This window comes from Budorcas taxicolor, chromosome 19 (genome assembly GCF_023091745.1).
Source record: "Budorcas taxicolor isolate Tak-1 chromosome 19, Takin1.1, whole genome shotgun sequence".
NCBI classification, from domain to species: domain Eukaryota; kingdom Metazoa; phylum Chordata; class Mammalia; order Artiodactyla; family Bovidae; genus Budorcas; species Budorcas taxicolor.
This window is the reverse complement of record NC_068928.1, coordinates 3,249,653-3,262,929: the sequence shown is the minus strand read 5'-3', so window position 1 is coordinate 3,262,929 and position 13,277 is coordinate 3,249,653. Positions and strand designations below refer to the sequence as shown.

General features: G+C 40.1%; 1 pseudogene; it reads left to right on the top strand.

The window, feature by feature from the left end:
* The first annotated feature begins 7,077 nt into the window (after nucleotides 1–7,077).
* LOC128064739 (monocyte to macrophage differentiation factor-like) lies at nucleotides 7,078–7,971 on the top strand (annotated as a pseudogene).
* Nucleotides 7,972–13,277: the final 5,306 nt, after the last annotated feature.

The window sequence follows — 13,277 nt, the reverse complement described above, 5'->3', positions numbered from 1 at the left end:
TCTGCAGAATAAAAGTTTTCAGTTTTAATGAAGTATGCTTATCAGTTATTTCTTTCATAGACTGTGCTTTGGTATTGCATCTGAACAGTCATAATCATAGGAAAGGTCATAGGAATTTACTCTAGTTTATCTACTAGGATTTTTATACTTGTATTTTATATTATGTTCATAATCTAATTTGAGTAATTTTTGTTAAGAATATAATGACTATGTATCATTTTCCTTTATTTATTTGTATAGAGATATCTAGTTACTTGAGCCAGCACCATTTATTGAAAAGACTAACTTTGCTCAAATGTATAACTTTGCTCCATTGTCAAAGATGAAGTGAGTACATTTCAATTTAGTTCAATTCAGTTACTCGGTTATGTGAAACTCTTTGGAACCCCATAAAATGCAGCATGCCAGGCTTCCCTATGCATCACCAACACCTGGAGCTTGCTCAAAATTACATCCATTGAGTCAGTGATGCCATCCAACCATCTCATCCTCTGTCATACACCTCTTCCTGCCTTCAATTTTTCCCAGCATCAGGGTCTTTTCCAATGAGTCAGTTCTCCTTATGTGGCCAAAGTATTGGAGCTTCAGCTTCAGCCTCAGTCCTTCCAGTGAATATTCAAGACCAATTTCCTTTAGGATTGACTGGCTTGATCTCCTTGCAGTCCAAAGGACTCCAAGAATCCTCTCCAACACCATAGTTCAAAAATACCAATTCTAAAGTGCTCAACTTCCTTTCTCTATGGTCTCACATTCATACATGAGAAATGGAAAAAAAAAAAAAAAGATATCCTTGTCTGTATGGAAGTTTGTCAGTAAAGAAATGTTTAACATGCACTTTTTAACATGCTGTCTAGGTTGGTCATAGCTTTTCTTCCAAGGAGCAAGTGTGTTTTAATTTTATGGCAGCAGTCACAACCTGCAGTGATTTTTGAGCCCAAGAAAATGAACTCTGTCAGTGTTTCCATTGTTCCACCATCTATTTGCATGTAGAAATGGGACTGATGCCACAATCTTAGGTTTTTTAATGTTGAATTTTAAGCCAGCTTTTTCACTCTCTTCTTTCACTTTCATCAAGAGGCTCCTTAGTTCCTCTTCATTTTCTGCCATAATGGTGGTGTCATCTGCATATCTGAGATTATTGATATTTCTGATTCCAGGCTGTGCTTCATTCAGCCCAGAATTTCACGTGATGTACTTATTCTACACAGAAGTTAAATAAGCAGGATGACAATATACAGCCTTGACATAGTCCTTTCCCAATTTGGAACAAGTCTGTTGATCCATGTCCGATTCTAACTGTGGCTTCTGGACCTGAATATAGATTTCTTAGGAGGCAGGTAGGGTGGTCTGGTATTCCCATTTCTTGAATAATTTTCCACAGTAAGTTATGATCCACACAGTCAAATGCTTTAGCATAGTCAGTAAAGCAGAAGTAGATTTTTTTTTTTCCTTGAATTCTCTTGCCTTTCCTATGGTCCAAAGGATGTTGGCAATTTGATGTCTGGTTCTTCTGCCTTTGCTAAATCATTTTGAACATCTGGAAGTTCTCAATTCCCGTAGTGTTGAGGCCTAACTTGGAGAATTTTGAGCATTACTTTGCTAGTGATTGAGATCAGTGCAGCTGTGTGATAGTTTGAAAATTCTTTGCCATTGCCTTTCTTTGGGATTGGAATGAAAACTGACCTTTTCCAGTCCTGTGGCCATTGCTGAGTTTCCCAAATTTGCTGACATATTGAGTACAACACTTTCACAGCATCATCTTTTAGGTTTTGAAATAGCTCAACTAGAATTCCATCACCTCCATGAACTTTGTTTGTAGTGATGTTTCCTAAGGACCACTGGATTTTGCGTTCCAGAATGTCTGGTTCTAGGTGAGTGATCACTTATCTGGATTATGAAGATATTTTTTTGCAAAGTTCTGTGTCATCTTGCCACCTCTTGTTAATATCTTCTGCTTGTTTTAGGTACGTACAATTTATGTATGTACCTTCATTGTGCCCATCATTGCATGAAATGTTCCCTTGATATCTCTAATTTTCTTGAAGAGACCTTTAGTCTATCCCATTCTATTGTTTTCCTTTATTTCTTTGCATTGATCACTGAGGAAGGCTATCTTATCCCTCCTGGCTATACTTGGGAACTCTGCACCCTAATGGGTGTATCTTTTCTTTTCTCCTTTGCCTTTAGCTTTTCTTCTCTTCTCAGCTGTTTGTAAGGCCTCCTCAGACAACCATTTTTCATTTTCCCATTTCTTTTTCTTGGAAATGGTCTTGATCACTGCCTCCTGTACAACATCAAAAATCTGTGTTCAAAGTTCTTCAGGGACTCTGTCTATCAGAGATAATCCTTTGAATCTATTTGTCACTTCTACTGTACAATCATAAGGGATTTGATTTAGGTCATACCTGAGTGGTCTAGTGGTTTTCCCTACTTTCTTCAATTAAGTCTGAATTTTTGAATAAGGAGTTCAGGATCTGACTGACAGTCAGCTCCTGTCTTGTTTTTGCTTGACTGTGTAGAGCTTGTCAATCTTTGGCTGCAAAAAATATGATCAATCTGATTTCAGTATTGATCATTTGGTGATGTCCTTGTGTAAAGTTATCACTTGTATTGGTGGAAGAAGGTGTTTGCTATGACAAATATGTTCTCTTGGGAAAACTCTGATAGCTTTAGTCCTGCTTCATTTTGTACTCTGAGGCCAAACTTTCCTGTTACTCTGGTTAACTCTTGACTTCCTACTTTTGCATTCCAGTCCCCTATGAGGAAAAGGACATCTTTTTTAGATGTTAGTTCTAGAAGATCTTCTAGGTCATCATAGAACCATTCAACTTCAGCTTCTTTGGCTTCAGTGGTTAAGGCATAGACTTGGATTACTGTGATATTGAATGGTTTTCCTTGGAAACGAACAGAGATCATTCTGTCATTTTTGAGATTGCACTCAAGTACTGTATTTTGGACTCTTTTGCTGACTATGAGGGCTACTCCATTTCTTCTATGTGATTCTTGCCCACAGTAGCAGATATAGTGGTCATCTGAATTAAATTTGCCCATTCTGGTTCATTTTACTTCACTGATTCCTAAAAGGCCAATGTTCACTCTTACTATCTCCTGTTTGACCACCTCCAATTTACCTTGATTCATGGACCTAACATTCCAGGTTGGAGTATACAATATTGTTATTTACAGCATCAATCTTTACTCCCATCACCATTCACATCCATATTTAGGTTTTGTTTTCATTTTGGCTTCATCTTTTCATTGTTTCTGGAGTTATTTTTCCACTCATCTCCAGTAGCTTATTGGTCACCTTCCAACTTGGAGGATTTCATCTTTCAATGTCATATCTTTTTGCCTTTTCATACTGTTCATGGGGTTCTTAAGAAAAGAACACTGAAGTGGTTTGCCATTCCCTCCTCCAGTGGACCATGTTTTGTAGGAACTCTCCACCATGTCCCATCCTTCTTGGGTGACACTATAAGGCATGACTCATAGTTTCATTGAGTTAGACAAGGCTGTGGTCCATGTGATCATTTTGGTTAGTTTCCTGGAATTGTGATTTTAATTCCTTCTATCTGCCTTCTGATGGATAAGGATAAGAGGCATGTGGAAGCTTCTTGATGGAAGAGACTGTCTCTTGTCCTGGGTCTTATTCTCATGGGCAGGGCCATGGGCAGTAAATCTTTAATCCAATTTTCTGTTGATGAGTGTGCTGTGTTCTCTTCCTGTTATTTGGCCTGAGGCCGAACTATGGTGTGGGGAGTCACAGTAAGAGACCTCCTTCACAAGGGCTTATGCGTGCACTGTCGTATTTAGTACTCCAACCCTGCAGCAGGCTGCTGTCAACTCTTGCCTCTGCTGGAGACTCCTGGACACTCACAGGCAAATCTGGTTCAGTCTCTTGTGGGGACACTGCTCCTTTTTCCTGCTGCATGCAAGGTTTTGTTTTTGGCCTCCAAGAATCTGTTTCCCCAGTCTTGTGGAAGTTCTGCAGAAGTTCAAATCTCACTGGCCTTCAAAGTCAAATTCTGTGTTCCCTTTGCCAGATTTCCAGGTTGGTAAATCTGTTTGGGGTCCAATAACTTTTTTAACAGTGCGAAAATTTCTTTGCTATAACTGTTCTGCAGTTTGTGGGTCATCTGCTCAGTAGCTCTATGGTGGGGCTAATGGCAACCTCCTCCAAGAGGGCTTATTCCACACAATGTGTGCCCCAGGTCCTCTGCAGCCAGAGCCACTGTCCCCATGCCAGGCCACTGCTGACACATGCCTCTCCATGACACACTCAAACATTCAAAGGCAGGTCTGGTTCAGTCTCTGTGGGGTCTCTGGGCCCTGGAGTATGCAAGGTTTTGTTTGGGCCCTCTGAGCGTCTCTCACAGTATACTTATGGGAATCTATTTCTGAGCTCTCTACTCTATGTCATAGGTCTATTTGCTTATTCTTTCACCAATATTACATTGTCCTGATTACTACAAACTGTACTGATTGTTAGTTACACCTTTATAGTAAGCCTTGAAGGTTTATAGTGCCAGTCTTTCCACTTTGCTTCTCTCCTCCAATATTGTATCAACTATTCTGTCCTTGCCTCTACGTATACACTCTGGAATAAATTTATCAATATCCACAAAGTCAGTTAGTGAAATTTTTATTTGATTCACATTGAATCTCTGGTTTAATTTGGGAAGGACTGATTCATTGACAAATTGAGGTTTTGCATGGAAAACATCTTATTTATGCAGGTCTTTTAGTTCTTCCATCAATTTTATAATTTTCTCATATAGATCTTGGACATATATTTTTAGATTTACACCAAAGTATCTCAGTTTTTAGGATACTAATATAAATGTTATTTGCCTTTCATTTTATTTTTTAATTTTTTTTCTTCTTTAAAAAATTATTGCAAATACTCTCCTTGCATTACAGTCTTTCATATTCATTTAAATGATGACATAAAATTCCATCCATCAGTAGATCATATTTTATTTGACTATTTTCCTATTATTGGTCATTTAGGGAACTCCCAATTTTTCTGTGTTTTGAATGTTTTAATTGTTGTGCCCAGTGTCCGAGTCCCCAAAACTGAGAGAATAAGACATCCACAGCAATGCAAAAGCATAAAGGGGTTTATTGCTAGCTCAAGCTAGGGCTCTAGTCTCATCCAGAGCAGTGGAGTCTTGACAAAAGAGCTCTGAGCTCTGACTTACAGCTGCTTTTATACAAGCAGTTCTTAGTACAGCTTTTGAGTAATGATTGGCTGAGTCATTTCCAAACCCCGCATCCCTATCAGGATTGGCTCAGGTTTGGCGCCATCGGGGACTTTCCCAGGGTGTAGTTCCCCAGAATCATGACTCAGGTTTTAATCTGGTTTGGCACCATTGGAACTCTCCTAGGGTGGGGCTTCCTAGAATTTTGACTCATGCTTACAAGAACCTGAGGCTTAGGCCTAGTGTGGCCTGTTGAGCCTGTCATGGCTCAGGTTAGGTCCCAACGTTAATGCATATAGCTTTTTCCTTTTTCGTAATTATCTTCCTAGGACAAGTTCCCAGGGGTGGGATTACCAGATCAAAGAGCATGAGTGGTTTCATAGAGCTTGATTTTCCAAAGGACAGCACAAATTTTCAACATCACAATGACATGTGAGTGTTCCAGTTCCCTTGCAGCCCTGGCATTAGACTTTATAAGAAATCTTTTTGGATGGCTTAAATATTTAATTCTACTTCTTTGTTGCTGCTGATTGAGTTTTGTATATTAAACTTGTATTCTGCAATCTTTCTATAAATACTTAACTAATTTCTCAGTTTTCAAAAATTCTTTTTGGATTTTTACAAGAAATAGTCATATTGTATTTGCAATAATGCAATTGTATTTATTCCTCTTAAATTTGTATACTTTTATTTCCTTTTCTTGTGTCATTGCATTGCTAGAACTTCCAGTATAGTAATGAAGTGATGAGAGTGGATAGCCCTGCCTTGTTCAGATCTTATTAATAAACTTATCAATTCTCAACATTAAGTATGATGGTAGCCAAGGGTTTTCATGTAGATGTTCTTTATCAGGTTGAGAAAACCCCTTCAATTCATAATCTGCTTAAAGTTCTTTGTCATAAAAGGTGGAGAATTTTCTAAACTACTTGTTCTGCATCTGTTGTAATTACTTGATTTTTATTCCTTAGTCTGATATGATGGATTACATTAATTGACTTTCTCATGTTGAGCCAGCCTTGCATGACTTGAATAAATCTCACTTTGTTGTGGTAAATAATCTTTTGGAACATTGCTGGATTTGACTTGTTAATATGTTGCTTAGAGTTTTTGCATTTATGTTCATGAGATATTTTGGTCTATGCATGTGTGTGCTAAGTCACTTCTTCAGTTCAGTTGCAGAGTCATGACTGACTCTTTGTGACCCCATGGACTGCAGCACTCCGGACTTTCATGTCCATCACCACATACCAAAGCTTGCTCAAACTCATGTCCATCAATGCCATCCAACCATCTCATCCTCTGTCATCTCCTACTCCTTCTTCCTTCAACCTTTCCCAACATCAGGGTCTTTTCCAGTGAGTCAGTTATTTCCACCAAGAGGCCAAAGTATTGGAGATTCAGCTTCAGCATCAGTCCTTCCAATGAATATTCAGGACTGATTTCCTTTAGGATTGATTAGTTGGATCTCCTTGCAGTCCAAGGGACTCTCAAGAATCTTCTCCAACACCACAGTTCAAAGCATCAATTCTTCAGTGATCAGCTTTCTTTACAGTGCAACTTTCACATCCATACATGACTACTTGAAAAACCATAGCTTTGACAAGACAAAACTTTGTTAGCAAAGCAATGTCTCTGCTTTTTAATATGCTCTTTAGATTTGTCATAGCTTTTCTTCAGTCATGTACAACTCTTTGTGACCCTATTGAGTGTAGTCCACCAGGCTCCTCTGTCCATACGATTCTCCAGGCAAGAATACTGGAGTAGGGCGCCTCATCTAGCTCTGGCCCTGTCTCGATTCCCCAGCCTACCCCACTCTGCCCCAGCACCGTTGAGTGGTCCCCGAGGCACACAGCAGCCTCTGGAGCAACCCCAGCTCATGAGGACCACCTGCCCAGCCGTTGGTGCTGGTGAAATGGAACTCCTCGCCCCGGAGGAGGAGAGGAGGATCAATGAGGTTCCAGAATTGATTCTAGCAATTCATGAACCACTGGGCTCACCCAAAGGCCGCTACAAGCCAACAGGTTACAAACATGTTTCTGACTGTTACACACATGCATTCTTCATTGCTCCGGCCATTGTGGGCAGTATCCTCCTTCACCAGCTATCTGATGACTTCTGGGAAAGATAACAGCTTGGATTTACAGAATGGGCCTCTGTGCCTTCTTCATCTTTTCCACAGATTTCACATCAAGTCATGGGAAAAGAGCAACTTAAGGACAGTGGAGCATTGCTTTCACATGTGTGATAGAATGGTTATCTATTTCTTCATTGCATCTTAAACTCCATGGGTAAATCTCCATGAACTTGGATCCCTGGCATCTCATATGCATTGGTTTATCTAGCTCATGGCAGCTGGAGGAACCATTTATGTATTTCTCTGCCATGAAAAGCCTTCTGATGTAAACCAAACTCACATTCTTCCCCAGTTCCCAGATATGATTACTTCCTGGTGAACTTTGAGCACAAAACACTAAGAACAAGATGCATCACCATTGGTCACTCAGTTTGGCAGGTATAAGGTGGTTGAGCTCTTTATCTATCCCATGATGGGGTTTTCTCCAGCCTTGGTGGTAACATCAATGGACAACACTAATGGACTTCACAAACTTGCCTGTGGGGTCTAATCCTTTGCCTGGGAGTTGTGTTCTTCAACAGTGATGGCATCATTCCATTTCCCCGTGCCATCTGGCACCTGTTCATGGCTACGGCAGCTGCAGTGCATTACTATGCCATTTGGAAATATCTTTACCAAAATTCTGACTTTGTGTGACATTTATGGGCAATCCTCAACTGGTCTCCAAACTAGTATTATTTCAATTATGGCACTCAGGAGTGGGATAAGAGCTGAAAATTGCACAGAGAAAGGAAAGAAGACAGCTGTACTGCCTTTCTTTTTATCTTTTGAATATAATTACTGTGAAAGTATGAAAGCTGTGTTCTGGAATTTTCCCCCTCACAGCAAGTAAATAAGGTAGCAACTTAGCTATTCAATCCATTTCACTATCATGAAGGACTCTGGAGAGACTTGGCCAACTGAAGTTTACAAACAAGAATTTTGTATTTTAATTTTACAGATTTTACTACATGATTTTTCTAAATTACTAGATCAGGTTGTAAAAGTCAGTGCAATAACAAAACTTCCTTTTTAAGAGAAAATGATTTTTATCACTTTCCCACTAGCTGTATAAAGAATCATTGACAGAATTTATACTACTTTTTATCATGCTTCACCTTGAGCATGCATGGTTATTTTTTAAATAGGAACTTTAGTTTTTCATAAAATTAAAAAAAAAAAAAAAACTTCATTGAAGTGCATTTCTGCGGTTTTTCATTCATGTGAATTTTTGTAGCAATCTGTCAACATTCCGCAAATGAAAACATTATACCTCTTCTCTGATAATTTTATTAGGCATGGAGAAATTGCCAATTTTTAAAAACTTGAAGTTTTCCAAAACTTTCCTGCCAACCTCTGACTCTGAATTCTGTGCTGCTTTGGGCCATATATTTGACCTAGCTTGGTTTCCCAGCAATAGAAACATATTTTGATATCACTAATTTTTTCAAAAGATTGATTTTTTTCTCTATGCCCTTTGCTATGTCTTATTCAGGGTATTTTCCCATAGAGGATGTTTATCCAGTCTGTATTAAGACAGGATTTCTGGCTTGGGCATCCACCAAACACTTCGGAAGAGTGCTATGAGTTACAGTGAATAGTGGTTATGCCTGTCTGGTGCCCAGTGGTTAAGTTACTGTCACTTAGCTTTATATTATTGGTTTGATAGTCATTTTAAGTTGTGGAACTAAATGGATAAATTCACATTTCTACCTTTCCTTTGCATCTCCTGATACACTTTTTATCATAGAAAACTATTTAAAGCACTGTTTGACAAATTCATGTGTCTGTTGTCCATCAGTTATATCCTGGCTCAGTGGAATGATATTTAATATGTTGTTTTTTGTTTTCCTTCAATGACTTATATTAAGATTAACATAGTTGCTTTTTGGTTAATCTCCTGTTGGTGCTTTAATAAATAACCTTGTATTTAACTGGTGCTGATATTGCCTATTTTCTAGTGATAAATTTGATCATTGAAATTGTTAGTTTGACAGTATATTGAATTCAGTCCACTGAAATTTTCTACTGATGTAGCTTTAAAGGAGGGCTTATTTTGTGTGTGCATATGTTTAGAACTCTGACTTTGGTAAGTTATATGGGAATGAGGAACAGAAGAACTGCCTTTTGCTGATGAATTCTTAAACAGGCACAAGTGAAAGTGATAGTTGCTCAGCCGTGTCCGACTCTTTGCAACCCCAAATAGGCAAGGTACCCAGAGAAAACACCAACCAGACCATCCCTTCTGCATGGTTCTGAGCATCTGGATGCCTCTTGTTTTATTGTGTATATTTAATTTTAAGTATATTAACTTTTGTGGATTCATTTGAAGTCTGCTCAAAAGTACCACTGTCAAAACTACTAAAGTGTAGGTAAAAATTTGTGCTGTAGACTAAAATAAAATTGCTACTTGGACTTGCTAAAAAATAAAATAAAATAAAAAAGAATACTGGAGTGGGTTGCCTGTCGTCTTCCAGGGAGTCTTCCACACCAGGGATCAAACCTGGGTCTCTTACATTTCCTGCAGCGGCAGGTGGTTTCTTTACCACTAGCACCACCTGGGAAGCCCATTATTGATCTATGTGCAGATTCACTCAGACATGTCCAACTCTTTGTGACCACCTGGACTATAGCCAGCCAGGCTGCTCCACCAGGCAGGTATACTGGAATGGGTTGCCATTTCCTTCTCCAATATTGATCTATAGTTGTATTTTTTTCTTTTTTTATCAATGTCTTTGAATGATTTTAGTGTTAGGGTAATGCTGGCCTGAAAGTATGGGTTAAGAAGTATTACTTCTGCTTCAGCTTCTGGAAGATATTAAATAATTGCTATATATTTTTCTTAAATGTTTGGTGCAGTTTACTGGTGACCCATCATACCACATCCAGCACAGTGGGTAAGAAAGACCTGAAACAGGGTGAGCGCATAATGAAAAAACAGAAACATATAACTTGGTGAGCAGGGAGTCAGAGGGCCCTCCTTCTCTCCATGGCAGGAAGATAAAACGGCTCCTGTCAGCCTGCACTTTTATTGGCAGAAGTCACATGAGATCATTAGGGAATAGCTATTCTGGGGAGTCTGATTAGCACACCATAGAGAGGAAGTAAAGTTAAAGTTCTGCTGTTGATCAGGAACATCTTGTTTTGTTTCCACGGGGACAGAGGCAGGGCTAGGCAGTGAAGTAGGGCAGAGAGCACATCCAGCCCCAAAAATGTCCATTTGCCATGTTTACTAGGACAAAAACAAGGCCACAGTTTGCTGCGTGCTCAAGTCATGGGGCAGGTTCTGGTCTCTGCTCAGCCAGGCTGCTACGTCTCACCCTTTTTGACTGCAGGACTATCATGGTCACTCCAGAATAATAATATAGAGCTCTTTTTTATGTGTTAAATTTGGAAGTGCCTTGTTAGAATCAGGGAACCAGTGAGAACTGTTGGTCCAAATTGAAGGGGAAGGGTCAATCCAAGTTAGTTAAGTTCAGTCATTCAGTTGTGTCTGACTCTTTGCGACCTCATGAACCACAGCACGCCAGGTCTCCCTGTCCATCACCAACTCCCAGAGTCCACCCAAACCCATGTCCATTGAGTCGGTGATGCCAAGTTAAGGGTCTAGCTAATGGAGAGTGCTGCACTCAATATGCCAGCAAATTCGGAAAACTCAGCAGTGGCCACAGGACTGGAAAAGGTCAGTTTTTATTTCAATCCCAAAGAAAGGTAATGCCAGAGAATGTTTAAACTACTGCAAAATTGCACTCATCTCACACACTAGCAAAATAATGCTCAAAATTCTCCAAGCCAGGCTTCAACAGTGCATGAACCGTGAACTTCCAGATGTTCATGCTGGATTTAGAAAAGGCAGAGGCACCAAAGACCAAATTGCCAACATCTGCTGGATCACTGAAAAAGCAAGAAAGTTCCAGAGAAACACCTACTTATGTTTATTGATTATACCAAAGCCTTTGAATGTGTGTGTGTGAGTTGCTCAGCTATGTCTGACTCTTTGCAACCTCACAGACTGTAGCCCTACAGGCTCCTCTGTCCATGGGATTCTCCAGGCAAGAATACTGGAGTGGCTACCATTCCTTTCTCCAGAGGATTTTCCCGACCGAGACATCGAACGTTGGTCTTCTGCTTTGCAGGCAGATTCTTTACTGTTTGAGCTATAGGGAAGTACTTAAAATCTGTCTATGTGGATCACAATAAACTTTGGAAAGTTCTTCGGGGAATACCAGACCACCTGACCTGCCTCTTGAGAAATCTGTATGCAGGTCAGGAAGCAACAGTTAGAACTGGACATGGAACAACAGACTGATTCCAAATTGGGAAAGAAGTGTGTCAAGACTGCATATTGTCACCCTGTTTATTTAACTTCTATGCTGAGTACATCATGTGAAATGCCAGGCTGGATGAAGCACAAGCTGAAATCAAGATTGCCAGGAGAAATATCAATAAACTCAGATATGCTGATGACACCACCCTTATGGCAGAAAGCAAAGAAGAAAATAAATAGCCTCTTGATGAAATTGAAAGAAGAGAGTGAAAAAGTTGGCTTAAAACTCGAAATTCAGAAAACTAAGATCATGGCATCCAGTCCAATCACTTCATAGCAAATAGATGGGAGAACAATGGAAACAGTGACAGACTTTATTTTTGGGGGCTCCAAAATCACTGCAGATGGTGACAGCAGCCATGAAATTAAAAGACACTTGCTCCTTGGAAGGAAAGCTATGATAAACGTAGATAGCATATTAAAAAGGAAAGATAATACTCTAACAACAAAGGTCTGTCTAGTCAAAGCTATGGTTTTTCCAGTAGTCATGTAAGGATATGAGAGTTGGACTATAAAGAAAGCTGAGGGCTTAAGAATTGATGCTTTTGAACTGTTGTGCTGGAAAAGACTCTTGAGAGTCCCTTGGACTGCAAGGAGATCCAATTAATCCATCCCTAAAAAAAAATCAGTCCTGAATGTTCATTGGAAGGACTGATGCTGAAGATGAAACTCCAATACTTTGGCCACCTGATGTGAAGAACTGACTCACTAGAAAAGACCCTGATGCTGGGAAAGATTGAAGGTGGGAGGAGAAGGGGATGACAGAAGATGAGATGGTTGGATGGCATCACCAACTCGATGGACATTAGTTTGAGTAAGTTCTGGGAGTTGGTGATGGACAGGGAGGCCTGGTGTGCTGCAGTCCATGGGATCACAAAGAGTCAGACATGACTGAGTGACTGAACTGAACTAAATGGAGGATTTGGAATATAACCCCAATACAAACCAGCATCTGCCCTAGTTACCACACATGAGACCAACGCCACCATAGCCAGCAGCATGGTGACGGGGGTGTTTTAGTTGTTTGTGTGCAGGGGCATATATTTACTCTTCTGACTGAGGCTCTTCAGTTGTCTCCAAGTCACAGGAGGTGCCTTAAGAGTATGTGGTCCTGGATCTCGCTCTGGTGGGGTCCACCTGGTGTAACCTCTGGACTTTCTGTGTCACCATCACCACACTCACTCTGGGATCCCACATCTCCTGTCGAACAAATGGAGCGTTCATGGTATGGCTTGATGCACCTGCTTGGTATCCAGTGAGGGCTTTGACTTATTGAGACACAACCATATCCTCCTCCCCATGTTAGTAGGGTGTTGGTCCTTCCCAAGGACCACCTTCTGGCGCCTTCCACCAGACCTGTATGCATTACACTAAGGGAGTATGTGAATAGTGTTTCTCACATGGGGTTGATTTTTGGTCATTTGTTGTGAAAAAAATTTAAGGTTAGGAGAGCTAAATGCAGATGTGCAGGTGGAGATTTTCCTGCTATTCCCCTGTTTTGTTTTAAAAGCTGAATTTTAAGAGCATAATGTGCTCATTCAACAATAGCTTGGCCAGTTGGATTATATGGGATGCCTGTGGAGTGACCAAAGGACCAGAGAGAGCAGAAGGCTTTATTGGTGTAAGCGGGCCCATT